Consider the following 13,375-nt stretch of genomic DNA (forward strand, 5'->3'; position numbering starts at 1 on the left):
GCCCGCCCTGACCATGGATCCCTGAAAGTTGTCGATGAAGGCCCGCTTGAGGTCCTCCCACGAGTCGATGGAGTTTGGCTTGAGGCTTTTAAGCCATGTGAGGGGCGCGGGCTCCAGAGCCACCGGGAAGTAGAGAGCTTTTGTAGAGTTGGATCCCCCTAAAACAGCAATGGAGTAGCATCAAATCCACTAGCGTGGGTCCTGCTTACCATCATACTTGGGGATTCTGACTGGTTTGAAGTCCTTGGGTTAGGACTTGTCGGTGATGCTGGTGGTGAAGGCGGGAAAGTGGTTGCTGTCGTCATCATCATGGCGCCTGCCGGTATGATCCCTTCTCCTTGCTTCAATAACAAGCTGCGCATTGCGGCCTTCGTTGATCTTCTGCCTGAGGTCGATCTTGGGAGCGTCGTGGAGGTTGGCCTCGACTAGATCTTGGCCGTGATGCCTTGCCCCGTGCTGGTTGTGAGGGGGTTGTTGTACTTTTTGTTCATTGTTGCCACACGTTGACGGGTGGCCCTTGGTGCGCTGGCGGTTGTCGTTCCTCCTACTCCCATGGCCTCCTCCAGGGTGCGAGTGACCAGCGCAGTATCACCATGGTGCTCAGACCTCGAGAGCTGATTCTGAGCAGAAGACACTGGATGTTGCCCATCGAGTTACACGAGCGCGCGCTGTATCAAGTACTGTAGCCTTTGTATCTGAGGGTTGGGTGGGAGTTGTTGAGCTAGGAGTGCTGCTTCTGTAATGGCGCCAATCGGCATACGGTACTCACGATCAGCGACTGCTGGAAAAGCATTGTTAAGATCCCTTGGTATGCGGGCACAATTCTGCATGTTGTGCCTGCGTTGAGCACGCTTGGCGTTCTTTACCCGCCGGATCCTTCGGTGCTCCTCATCTTCATCTTGGGGAGCGTCAGCCGTGGGCTCGTCGGCTGAGATGTCCATGAGTTGTTCGTTATCGTACTGGGGGTCCAGCTCGTCTTCCTCCGCGTTGCGAATGGTTAGCCCTAAGGCTGTACTTGAGAAGGCTACCGAAAATGATTCGGTGTAGCCGTCAGGTTGCGGGTGGTTTCCAAGGGCGGGGGCCGCCCGACGAGCGGTGGCTCCCTCATCTTCGAGTCCTTCTCAGGATCGGCTTGAAGGTGTAGTACTGCGCGAGAAGTACCCTTCGTTGGAGTCCAAGTGGAAGTCAAAAATGGGGGCCACCCGGCAAGCGGTAGCTCCCACATCCTTGATCTTGAGCAGTAGATCCAAATCCTCCTCGAAGTCGGAGAGGGATTTAGATCATGAGGACTTTTTAGATCGGTTTGAATCCGATCCAAATAGATCTGGTGCGTCACGAGTGGAAGCCACGTTGAAAACAGACATCTTTTCGATCTGCTGGGCCAGATCGGGAAGCGGCATATCGTCGAGGTTGTTGATGAAGTCATCGAGATCGCTGCTTGGAGTTGATGAAGAGGCCACTGGCTCCTTGGAGTTGGCTAGGTGGCTGTTGAAGCCACCCAAAACCGTTGGCGACGCGGATCCAGGAGCCGAAGATGAAGGTTGTTCCCTCGTCGAGCATAGCGATGGAGAAGTTGAAGGATGCCATCGAATTCTCCGATGGATGCTCGATGAACAGTCCTACCTGGTGCGCCAGCTGTCGGTGTTTTACCACCACGCCCTCCGAGGGATACCCCTGAGATGGTGAGTTTGTAGGTAGGATGTCGCCGAGATCAGGAACTCGAAGGTGCAAAGGAATGCAAGGTTTTAGACAGTTCGGGCTGCTGAGAGCATAATACCCTATATCCTGTGTGGTTTGTATTGCCTTTGATGATGATTGTCCCCGAGGGTGTCCCTGTTTGCCCTTATATAGTCTGGAGGGACAGGTTACATGGAAGTCCTAGTCGGATTCAAGCCCAAGAGTCCTACCCGAGTACTTCTCAGATAGTTTCCTACCGTGTCCGACTAGTTTCACTACTGTACGAGTAATTTTACTACATTACGAGTAGTTACAACAGATGTAGGACATGGGCCATATCCCATCCCGTATCCTAGGAGAAGTGTGCCATGTGGGCAGTCCCATGTGCTCGGGTCTGACAGCCTTTATGCGATTTCATATAGTGGTTGGACACAGAGCAGTCACGGCAAACTAAGGACCATGTTGAACATGAAGGATGGTGGGCTAGGGAATGGTGGCAGCAAATGTTGCACGAGGAACAAAAAGACGAGAAGTGCAAGAAAGAGCACGAAGAGATCCAGAAAAGGATGGAAGAGGCGGAATGTCAGGAGGTGGAGGAATGTGAAGCTGATAGGGTGAGGAAGCAAGAGAGGGCACGCTGTGCCAAGGAAGCACGGCCGATGCTATTAGGAAGGGGAATATCCCCGGTGCACTCAGTAAAGCACCCACATGTAATTCCGGCATTTTACATTCACTAAGACATATTATGTGTAGTTCCAACATGAGGTTACCATGTTGCATGCACATGCCACTGCAGTTAGTCATTTAAGATTACCGTTTAGAGCATAGGCCTGCATGATGTACCGTAGTAGTAGAGATGCAGTGGGCCGCTGATAGGTTATTGTGACCTAACCAGCATTTGAAATTTGTCATGCAAGCCGGGAAATTTGTGATGCAAGCCAGGAATTGATAGGTCACAGTATGCCTACATAGCATAGCCTTTTCAGGTTACTTGCATCGTTTTCAAAAAGACGTGATTACTCGATGCCTTTTCAGAGGATAGACTTTTTAGACCAACGTGACTACTCCATCACACCATAGCACATAGCTTTGCAGGTAGACATGACTCCTCCATGACTCACATGTCGGCCACGCGGTGGTCATTATTGGATGACTTAGATGAAATGGAATTAAAGACTAACAAAGTAATGCAGTACGTAATTGAACACGCACAACACATGAAGTGGCATGTGAGGACCTCTAACAAACAAAGGTAATAAAGAGGTCTTGGACTAAACCTAACATGCCTTAGGTAATTAAATGAAACAACAAACACATGGATGTAGCATGTGAATAAGATAGGTCACTTCTAGTAGTGTTCCCACATAGCAAATTGTGCTGCCCCTTCTCCAAAGTATCCTCCCATTGTAGGGGGTGGTGGCGGCAGAGGCCCCTTCTTCTTCTGACAAGGGCAGTTGCAATAAAGATCAGTGCATTGTGCCTGCTGTGAACCTGCACCATTGCTGTTGTCATAATGTTCCTCGTCCTTATCACTGTTGCTCACTTTCCTTTTAGATCGAAGATACGATTCTGCACGTAGTAGATGTACTCCTGATGCGGATGAATGGGAGGACGATCGACCCACCTAACGAACCCATAGTTTTCTGGAACATCGGAAGACTATAACAAATATGTCTTGCAAGTTGTAGAAAAGTAGAGAAACATATTTAACAAACAAATAGTAGTAACAATTACACATGCTCGCGGGCATTTGAAGAAACGACGACATCCATCCATCCTGTAACGCCCCGAAAATTTCAAATCTAAACTACGCGTTCCGACTAAAAACTTAACCGTCGAAAAACCCTGACCCTCTCCGCCACACGCGCGCTGTCACGTTCCCCGCCCTGTGCCGCACAACGCCCGGCCGCGTCACGACAACCGCGCGCGACCGCTTTCCGCGATCAGCGCCGGCGCGATTCCTTCCTCGCGCAGCGCGTGAAAGCGGCACGCGTGGCCGACCGGCCGCGGTCGCCGCCGCGACCGGCGCCGCCGCGCCTCTCTCCCTTTCCCTCTCCTTTTCCCTTTTGCCTCTCTCCCATTTCTTTTCTTTTTTTTCCAATCTCTCTTTTTCTCCTTTTTCTTTCCTTTCTTTCTTCCCTTCCTCCTTTCTTCTTCCCCCTTCCTCCCTTCTCCCCTTCCCTTCCCCTTGCTGCGCGCCCGAGCGCTGCTGTGCGCCGGCCCCGCCCGGCCGTGCCGCACGCGCGCACGCGCCGCGTAGCCGCACGCCACGCCGCGCCGCGCCTCGCCCCTGGCCCGCGCCACGCGTGCCATGCGCGCACGCCGCGCCGCCCGCCGCTGCCGCACTCCGCCCGAGCCGCCGCGCACGCGCCCACGCGTCCCTGCTCCCCACATTCCCCGCGCCCGCGTGCTCTGGCTCGCGTACGCTCGCGCCCACGCGCTCGCGCACACGGCCCCGGGGCTGCACGGCACGCCGCGCCGCCCGTCGACAGGCCGCGCCGCCCGCCGTGCCGCATCCCGCCCCACCGCACGCGCCATCACTCCCCGCTCCTGTGCCGGCACAGCTCCACGTACGGCACCTCGGCGCCCTCGCCGCCACGCCGCCCCACGACGTCCGCGCACGGCCAAGCGCCATTAAAGGCCGTCCGCGGAGCCGCCGGCCAACCCCCCTACCTCACCGCCCGCCGGCCTATAAGTGCAGCCCCACCCCGCTCCACCCTTCCCACGGCCTCCACTGCCACCGCCCGCCACCTCCCTCGCTCCCAGCTTCGCCGCCGCACGCCGCTCGGTCGCCACCCGCAGGCCACCGTCGCCCGGCCCCCCTCGCTCCACCTCGGCTCAAGGTGAGGCCGGGGATGGGATCCCCGTGCCCCCCTCTCCCTCATCCCCCATACCCCCGAGCCGCCCTTGGCCCTGGCCAGCCGGAATTTGGCCGCCGGCGCCCCCCCCCCCCCAACCCCTCCTCTGTTCTGTACGGGGAGAAGGGGAAGAAGGTGGCAAAATTGCCACAAGGCCCCTGGCCTTTTTCCTTTTCTCCTAAAATGAGGACCCCCCTTTTTACTGTCTTTTTGCAAAAGAAACCCTATCCTTTCCAGCTTTTCAAACCAAACCCCTCCATTACATAAACCTAAATGTACGTGACACCTTTAGCAGGTCCTGAGTATTTCTAGAAATTCGCGATTAGGCCCTTACCCCCTCCAGATAATTACGTATAAGCCCCTGGAACCCTGTTTAACCACCCGAACCCTCTATAACTCGTCATTTTATGTGCGAAACGACCTCCGATTGACCCGAAACTTTACCACTCCGCTTCTAGTATAGTTTTAGCCATGCCATTAAGAAACCACCCAAAGATATCACCCCTAACTCCGCAACCAAATTATTTCCGATTCGAGCTTAACGATAAAAGCTTTTAGTTCTCTCGCTTGATTGCATACCTGTTTGTTTGCGTCGTAGGACACGGAGTGAACGAAGGAGTTCCCGACTGCGACCAAGCAACCGAGGACTAGTTCTGCGACCCCGAACCCGAGGGACAGTGCTTCGATCAGGACCTCCCGCAAGGGTTTGATGATGGCAAGTTCAATCCCGCCCTTTGATGCATGTTTTTGTCCTAGTTTTTATAAACACAACCCAGTGGCCTGTTTTATAAAATTGCATGGTTTTGCGTGCTGAAAACATGGTAGGATAGCCACCCTTGTTTGAGATAACCATACTTTGACCACCTGATTTTATAAAGAAAACGTGTGTGTGTGGGAAGGGATAAAACGTGGTTTTGAAAGACGAGTCGGACGGGATGGATGGCATTTCTGTGTGAATTGCCGCTGGTGTGCTCGTACCTGTGTGGTAGGGCAAGGAAGGGAGATATCCATCCTGTCACCCCTAAGGACTGAGTTGATGTGACATCTCACCTAGCTTCCTGTCGCGCAAACCACTTGACCGTTGTATGGGCAACGGCTTAGCATAAATCCCACTAGTTAGTCTGATAGCCATCAGGAGAGCTGAGAGCAACGGGTGATCAAGGAGAAGGGATAAGCTCTGTGTGACTTATGCCCCGGTTAAACCTCGGAGATAGGTCGAATGACCCCTTGATAGATCCCGTGATGGCTAGTCAGGTCTAGCTAAGGTGGGTAATGGCTTTGTTGGGATCTGCACCGGCACTAAGGTGTTCGTGCTGTGGTACCCCACCTGTGGGTAAAGATTGCACACCTCTGCAGAGTTAAAATCTATTCGAATAGCCGTGCCTACGGTATTGGGCAAGTTACGGTGTGGTCACATAACTAGTGTTTCTCTCTGGAATGGATGGGCTGGCGTGAGTTGTTTGGAAAGTGTCCGGCAGGTGTGCCGTGTGCTACGACGGACGGGGAGTCCGGTAGCGATTTAAAACTTGGATCCTGTGTGGATCCACGTCGTGTGTTCAGTGACACTTGAAAACTTATTTAGAAAATGTTTTCCAAAACAAATCCTTGCACATAACTGAGATTTCCGTAAATAAACCCTAACTTCATCCTTGAATATTCCTGTGCATTTAATTCTGTTGTACCCCCCCCCCTTCGTAGGTGTGATTGGACTTGCTGAGTATGTTCGTACTCACCCCATTCTTACTTTTACAGTGGAAGACCCCGACTACATCCCCGAAGACGTTGAGTAGGGTTCCGTCCTACACCCAGTCTTGCCTGTGGTTGAGGCCACCGTTGGATTCCGCATGGCGCAAGACTCTGGTGATCCTCTTTTCGTAACTAGTGTAGTAGTATGGGTTTTAGTTGTAATCCTCGCGATAGTGGCGCTTCATTGCCCATTACCGCGAAGAGATGTACGGTGATGTACCATCTGTTGTAATAAAAGTGTTATCAGCCTCCTGGGACTGATAAATTCACACTTTTAAGTCTTCCCTGATGGGAGGACGCTTCAGGTGGTATCAGAGCCGTAGGCTGGCCGTAGAACGTGACCCTAGGAACGAGACCCCTTTTCAGACCCTAGAACTTGTCCCGGTTTAGAAACTTTCTGCACAAACACTCACCACTGGTCTTTGCCTTGTTCCAGATGGCTAGCAATGGATGGGTTAGCGGAATTTGCCACGCAGAGCCTGGCCTCCCCAAGTTACTATTGCTCAGCCTGGAACGCGTTGGGATTAGGGAACCACCGGAGTATGCCTACCGTGAGTACATCGAAGGAGGCACCCTTCGGTGCGACATGATGGTTTTTGTGGAGAGAAGCACCCACTACCCTGATGTGGACCCTTGGTTCATCTCCACCACTGGCTTCCGCTTCCCCGACACCTATCGAAAGGCCGCCCGTAAAGCCCTGCGACGGCTGCGTGTGCTCTACAAGCACCACCTTCAGCGGACTCATATGGGGTTTTTCCCACCTGCTGGGGGACGAGGACGCACTTGGATTGCCCGAATGAGGGGCCTTGGACGAGAAGAAGAAGACCTCGAAGATACGGTTTCCCACCTATCCATCTACCTTACTGGCTTGGATGCCCTCTACCGCGAACAGGCGGCACAACTGAGGCAGTTAATTCGTGGGATTGAAAAGATAACCCAGGAGCTGGAGGAACAACGGACAAGAGCCGCAAACGCCGAGTATTCCTTAGCCGCCCTCCAAGCCCAGATGCAAGAATACGAGAACCGCAACGGAATAGGTGGATGGATAGAGGAAGAAGAAGAAGAACCCATGGAAACCCATTGGGATAAGGGTACTGAGACCGAAAACGAGATGGATCGGTTCCTTCCAATAAAGAAGCGCTCTATCAGGACCGAGGAAGAATCCCTATGATAGGATTAGCACCCCTAGCTAAAACCCTACCCTAATGACCACGTAGCTATGAAAACTGTACCACCCTTGTTGTAATAATAAATATCATCTACTCCCTTTTGCACCTGTACCAGGTTGTTTACCCTGTTTCTGTTTCAGATGGCTGAGGAAGGATGGACCCAGGGCGATTGCCAAGCTGCACCTGGTTTTCCCGGCCTCTTAATCAACTCCCTGGAGAACCTTGGCGTTGCAGAACGCCCAAGGTACTACAGCCGAGAGTACGAGCACCATGGTACCCTCCGCTGCAGGGTGATCCTGGTCATCGCCAGGAGCAACCGCTACCCCGACATTCAACCTTGGCGAGCGACCGCCACAGGGTTTAGACACCAGGACACCTACCCCCTGGCCATCAGAAAAGCACTCCGTTATTTGTGCCGGATTTTTGAAGAACACCTCGCCCCCACGCCAGCGAAGTTCTTCCCGCCGGTCATCAGAACCTCAGTCTGGGAAGCGCGCATGAGAAACCTGGAACGACGTCGCCACGAAGAAGGCCCCCTGTACCAAGTGGCCACTTACCTAGCCGCCCTGGACCAACTCTTTGATGAGCAAGCCAACCTTCTAAGGGAGCAGACCCATCGAGCCGAGCAAGCAGAGCTCGCAGTAAGGATACAGCAGATCCGAGCCGCCCACGCCGAGGCGAGAGCCGCAGCCGCGGTCAGTAGCAAAGCGGTCGCCCAAGAGAGCCTCAGGCAAGCCCGAGACCGGCGTATGCAAGATTGGACCCAAAGCGGAACACCAGTCCCGGCGATAGGGGAGGACCATGTTTTACTCGGGACACCTGTCATAGGGTGGGGATCACTCTTTGGGAGCACACGAGCCCCACCCGAGAATCCTGAAAGCTCTGCTGCCGCCGACGAAGGGGATGCTGCAATGCAACCCCTGACCGATGGGAACCCAGAAGACGGCGAGCGAGAACCTCTCACCCTTTCCGCCCCGGAAGAAGGCACATCACGCAAGTAGAGTGACCGACGCCATCCCAGTGATGCCCCTCCCCAGCCTTTCTGTTTACGACGTACCCTTAAGACGAGACCCTGGCCGAGTAGCACGAGACCTAGTCGTACCCTCAAGTTGTACCCCTCTCTTGCAGTAATAAAAGGGTTTGTGCTTGTTGTTTGTGATGAGCTGGTTTGTTGTGTGCTGCTTGTTATATACCGGCAGAAGGAAGATTCTGCCGTATATATATATATACGAATTAAACAACTTAAACATCACATAATCGTAACCCCAATTTACCCAATCAACAGGTGACCCCCCGGAACGTCGCGAGGGCCTCCCGTGGCCGGAACCCCGTAGCCGCTAGTGCCGGAGCACAGCCCGTCGAACAAGATCTTCCCCAAGGAGAACAAGAAGTAAGCCAGAACCGAGGAGGAAGTCAAGAAGGAGAGCAATTACCACCACCCCCACCCCTCGGAGACTTGGCGCAGATCATCCATAACCAGACCCTCATACAGGAGACTCTGGCGAATGCCCTCATTAACCGGCAGCCACGAGGGCAGAATATGAACGACAAGCTGACGGCCTTTCTAAGGACCAAGCCACCTACCTTCGCCGGATCCTGCAACCCGTTGGATGCTGACGACTGGTTGCGAGTAATTCAGAGGAAGCTCGAACCATTCGAATGCCAGGACCGGGATAAAGTCCTTCTGGTAGCCCACCAGCTCACCGGAACAGCATTATCCTGGTGGGAAAACTATTGTGCCGCAGCCGAAGATGCCTCTACCATCACCTGGGGAGAATTCGTAAGGGAGTTCCGCCGCTATCACATTCCTTCAGCCACCATGAAGCGCAAGGCGGATGAATTCCGCGCACTACAACAAGGAAGCATGACGGTAGAAGAATACACCCACCGGTTCATAGAATTGGCCCGGTACGCACCGGAAGAAGTGAACGACGATGATAAAAAGCAGGACATGTTCAAGAAGGGATTAAGCCCAGAACTCCGAACCTTGCTTACCCCACAGATCTATCCGGACTTCAACACCCTGATGAACAAGGCTATCCTCATAGAAAGGGCCAAAGCTGAAGAGAGAAGGGATAATAAACGCAAATTCCTGGAAAGTAAGGCCCGCCAACAGGACCGCTTCCAAAAGCCGAGGAACTCCAACTACACCGCACCAAGGTCCCAGGCCCCAATGCAGTATAGGACTCAGTCCCAAGTGACAGGATCACGAGCCTCTGAAGCACAGCCTAAGAGTAAAAATACCATGAGGGCCCCGCAGAGCAACACAAGCTTGGCTGCCTCCGACAACAACAATGTTAGGGCCTGTTTCAACTGCCGTGAGACAGGGCACTTCATCGCCAATTGCCCCTACGCCAAGAATAAGCCGGCAACGTCGGCCTTCTCCAACACGGTGAATGGGCCCAGACCAGCCCTGACCGGTGCCAACCGAGTGCCCGTCCGCAACAACGATGGCAGCCAGCAGGTGAAGCAGCAATCATTTGGACGAGCCCGCGTCAATCACATCGACGCGCAGGAGGCTCAAGAAGCTCAGGGCGTAGTGCTCGGTGAGTATCTAGTCAACTCAGCTCTGGCAACGGTACTATTTGATTCTGGAGCATCGCACTCGTTTATATCCTCGAGCTATGTGGAGAAACACAAAATACCTACAGTACTACTAAAAACACCCCTATTAACCCGGACGCCTGGAGGCGACATCAATTGTCAATTAGGCTGTCCACGAGTAAGGATCAATTTAAGTGGGGTAGACTTTCTAGCGGATTTGGTAGTACTTAAAGCTGGGGGAATAGACGTGATCCTTGGGATGGACTGGTTAAGCCGACACAATGGTCTCATAGGCTGTACCGACAAAGTGGTACACCTAACAAACCACGAAGGAGTACAAGTGATCTGCCGTACCCGGGATAGTAAGTTTGACCCAATGGTATTTAGCATGGAAGCCAAGCCCTTAGAAGGAGTCCCGGTAGTAAACGAATACCCAGATATATTCCCCGAAGAGCTTCCCGGTATGCCGCCGGACAGGGATATAGAGTTCGTCATAGACCTTATCCCCGGAACATCCCCTATAGCCAAGAGACCCTATAGGATGGCGGCCTCTGAGTTAACAGAATTAAAGAAGCAACTAGAAGAACTGCAACGAATTGGCTTTATTAGACCAAGCTCGTCGCCGTGGGGAGCCCCAGTGCTGTTTGTCAAGAAGAAAGATGGGAGTATGAGGTTGTGCGTGGACTACCGAGCACTGAATGAGGTTACCATTAAGAATAAGTACCCCTCCCCAGGATTGATGACTTGTTCGATCAGCTAAAAGGAGCCAAGTACTTTTCCAAGATTGATCTAAGGTCGGGATATTTCCAGCTCAAAATTAGAGAAAGTGACATCTCTAAAACAGCTTTTGTCACCCGCTACGGGCAGTTTGAGTTCACCGTAATGTCCTTCGGACTAACCAATGCCCCTGCCTATTTTATGAACCTCATGAATAAGGTATTCATGGATGAGCTAGATAAGTTTGTCGTAGTCTTTATCGACGACATACTCATCTACTCCAAGAGTGTTTAGGAACACGAGCAACATCTGCGGGTAGTGCTGGAAAAGCTAAGGACACATAAGCTCTATGCCAAGTTTAGCAAGTGTGAATTCTGGCTGGGGAGAGTAGCTTTCCTTGGTCACATTCTGACCGCGGAAGGCGTAGCAGTGGACCTAGAGAAGGTCGAAGCAGTTTCCAACTGGCAGCGACCGACCAACGTTAGTGAAATCAGAAGCTTTCTTGGATTAGCCGGATACTATCGGAGATTTATTGAGAGATTCTCTAAGATAGCCCAACCCATGACGGAACTTCTTAAGAAGGAGAAAAAGTTCGCCTGGATGGAAAATTGTGAAAGAAGTTTTCAAGAATTGAAGCAAAGGCTGACAACCGCCCCAGTGCTGACCCTACCGGACATCCATCGGGACTTTGTCATTTATTATGACGCATCCCGACAAGGACTAGGGTGCGTACTGATGCAGGACGGGAAAGTCGTTGCATATGCCTCCCGCCAACTCAGGACTCATGAGCAGAATTATCCGACCCATGATTTGGAATTAGCAGCCGTAGTGCATGCCCTTAAGATTTGGAGACATTACCTGATTGGAAATAAGTGTGAGGTTTACACCGACCACAAGAGCCTGAAGTATATCTTCACTCAGCCGGATTTAAACCTAAGGCAAAGGAGATGGTTGGAGTTGGTCAAGGACTATAATTTTGAAATTCAGTATCACCCCGGGAAGGCGAACGTGGTGGCCGACGCCTTAAGCCGGAAAACCTATGGACCCAAGGATGACCATCTATGTGAGGAAATGGCACGATTAAATGTGCACATTGTTCCTCGAGGTTCCAGCCAAGTGCTAAACATCCAATCGACACTAGAAGATGGAATTAGAGAGGCCCAACGGTCGGATCAAGAGTTAATGAAGATCTGCAAACAAACTGGAGAAAACAAAGCGCCGGCTTTCAGAGTAGACGATAAGGGGACATTATGGTACGAGGATAGGATTTGCGTGCCCCGGAATGGAGACTTCCGGCAGCTAATCATGGACGAAGCCCATAACTCAGCCTACTCCATCCACCCAGGATCCACCAAAATGTATATGGACATAAAGCAAAAATATTGGTGGAATGGAATGAAGGCGGATATTGCACGATTCGTGGCTCGTTGTGATACCTGCCAAAGGATCAAGGCCGAACATCAAAAGCCGGCAGGATTATTGCAACCCTTGCCTATCCCGGTCTGGAAATGGGATGAAATAGGAATGGACTTCGTAGTAGGCCTACCCAGAACACAGAAGGGACACGATTCCATATGGGTAATAGTGGACCGACTCACTAAATCGGCTCACTTCATACCCGTGCGAACCACTTACGGTGGAGAAAAGCTGGCAAAGCTTTATGTGGAAAACATAGTATAGTTACATGGAATGCCTAGCAGAGTTGTCTCAGATAGAGGAACCCAATTCACCTCTAGATTCTGGAAGAGCTTGCATCAAGCCATGGGCACCAAGTTGGATTTCAGCTCCGCATATCACCCGCAGACGGATGGCCAGACCGAAAGGGTGAATTAGATTATGGAAGATATGCTGAGAGCATGCGTCCTGACCTATGGACAGGACTGGGAGCAGAGTCTGCCTTATGCAGAATTTTCGTACAACAATAGCTACCAAGCCAGCTTGGGCATGTCGCCATTCGAAGCCCTCTATGGAAGGAAGTGCAAAACTCCTCTGATGTGGTCAGAAGTTGGAGAACGCGCCCTAGTAGGACCCGCACTCATAAAAGAGGCGGAAGAAAAAGTAGCGGAGATCCGCGAGAAACTGAAAGCAGCCCAGTCGCGACAAAAGAGCTACGCAGACAAAAAGAGGCGAGAAATAAGTTTCAACCCAGGTGATTTTGTCTATCTCAAGGTCTCACCCATTCGAGGAACGCGAAGGTTTCAAGTACAAGGAAAATTGGCCCCTCGATACATTGGACCGTATCGAGTTCTGAAGAAAGTCGGAGCAGTAGCATACCGACTGGAGTTACCAGAAGAAATGTCAGATATACACCCAGTATTTCATGTCTCGCAATTAAGAAGGTGTTTAAGGGTACCCGAGGGAGAACATGTGACGGTGGGAACAATAGACCTACAGCCGGATTTGCGATACCAGGAAGTGCCGGTCAAAATTCTGGACACTGTCACTAGGAAGACAAGAAACTCCGAAGTACGGATATGCAGGGTTCAGTGGAGTAGACACGGAGTAGAAGAAGCGACATGGGAACGCGAAGAGGCCCTAAAGAAGGAATTTCCCCATCTGTTTAGGAGCCAGCCGAATCTCGAGGACGAGATTCATTTAAGTGGGGTAGGTTTGTAACGCCCCGAAAATTTCAAATCTAAACTACGCGTTCCGACTAAAAACTTA

This window comes from Panicum hallii, chromosome 3 (genome assembly GCF_002211085.1).
Source record: "Panicum hallii strain FIL2 chromosome 3, PHallii_v3.1, whole genome shotgun sequence".
NCBI lineage: Eukaryota > Viridiplantae > Streptophyta > Magnoliopsida > Poales > Poaceae > Panicum > Panicum hallii.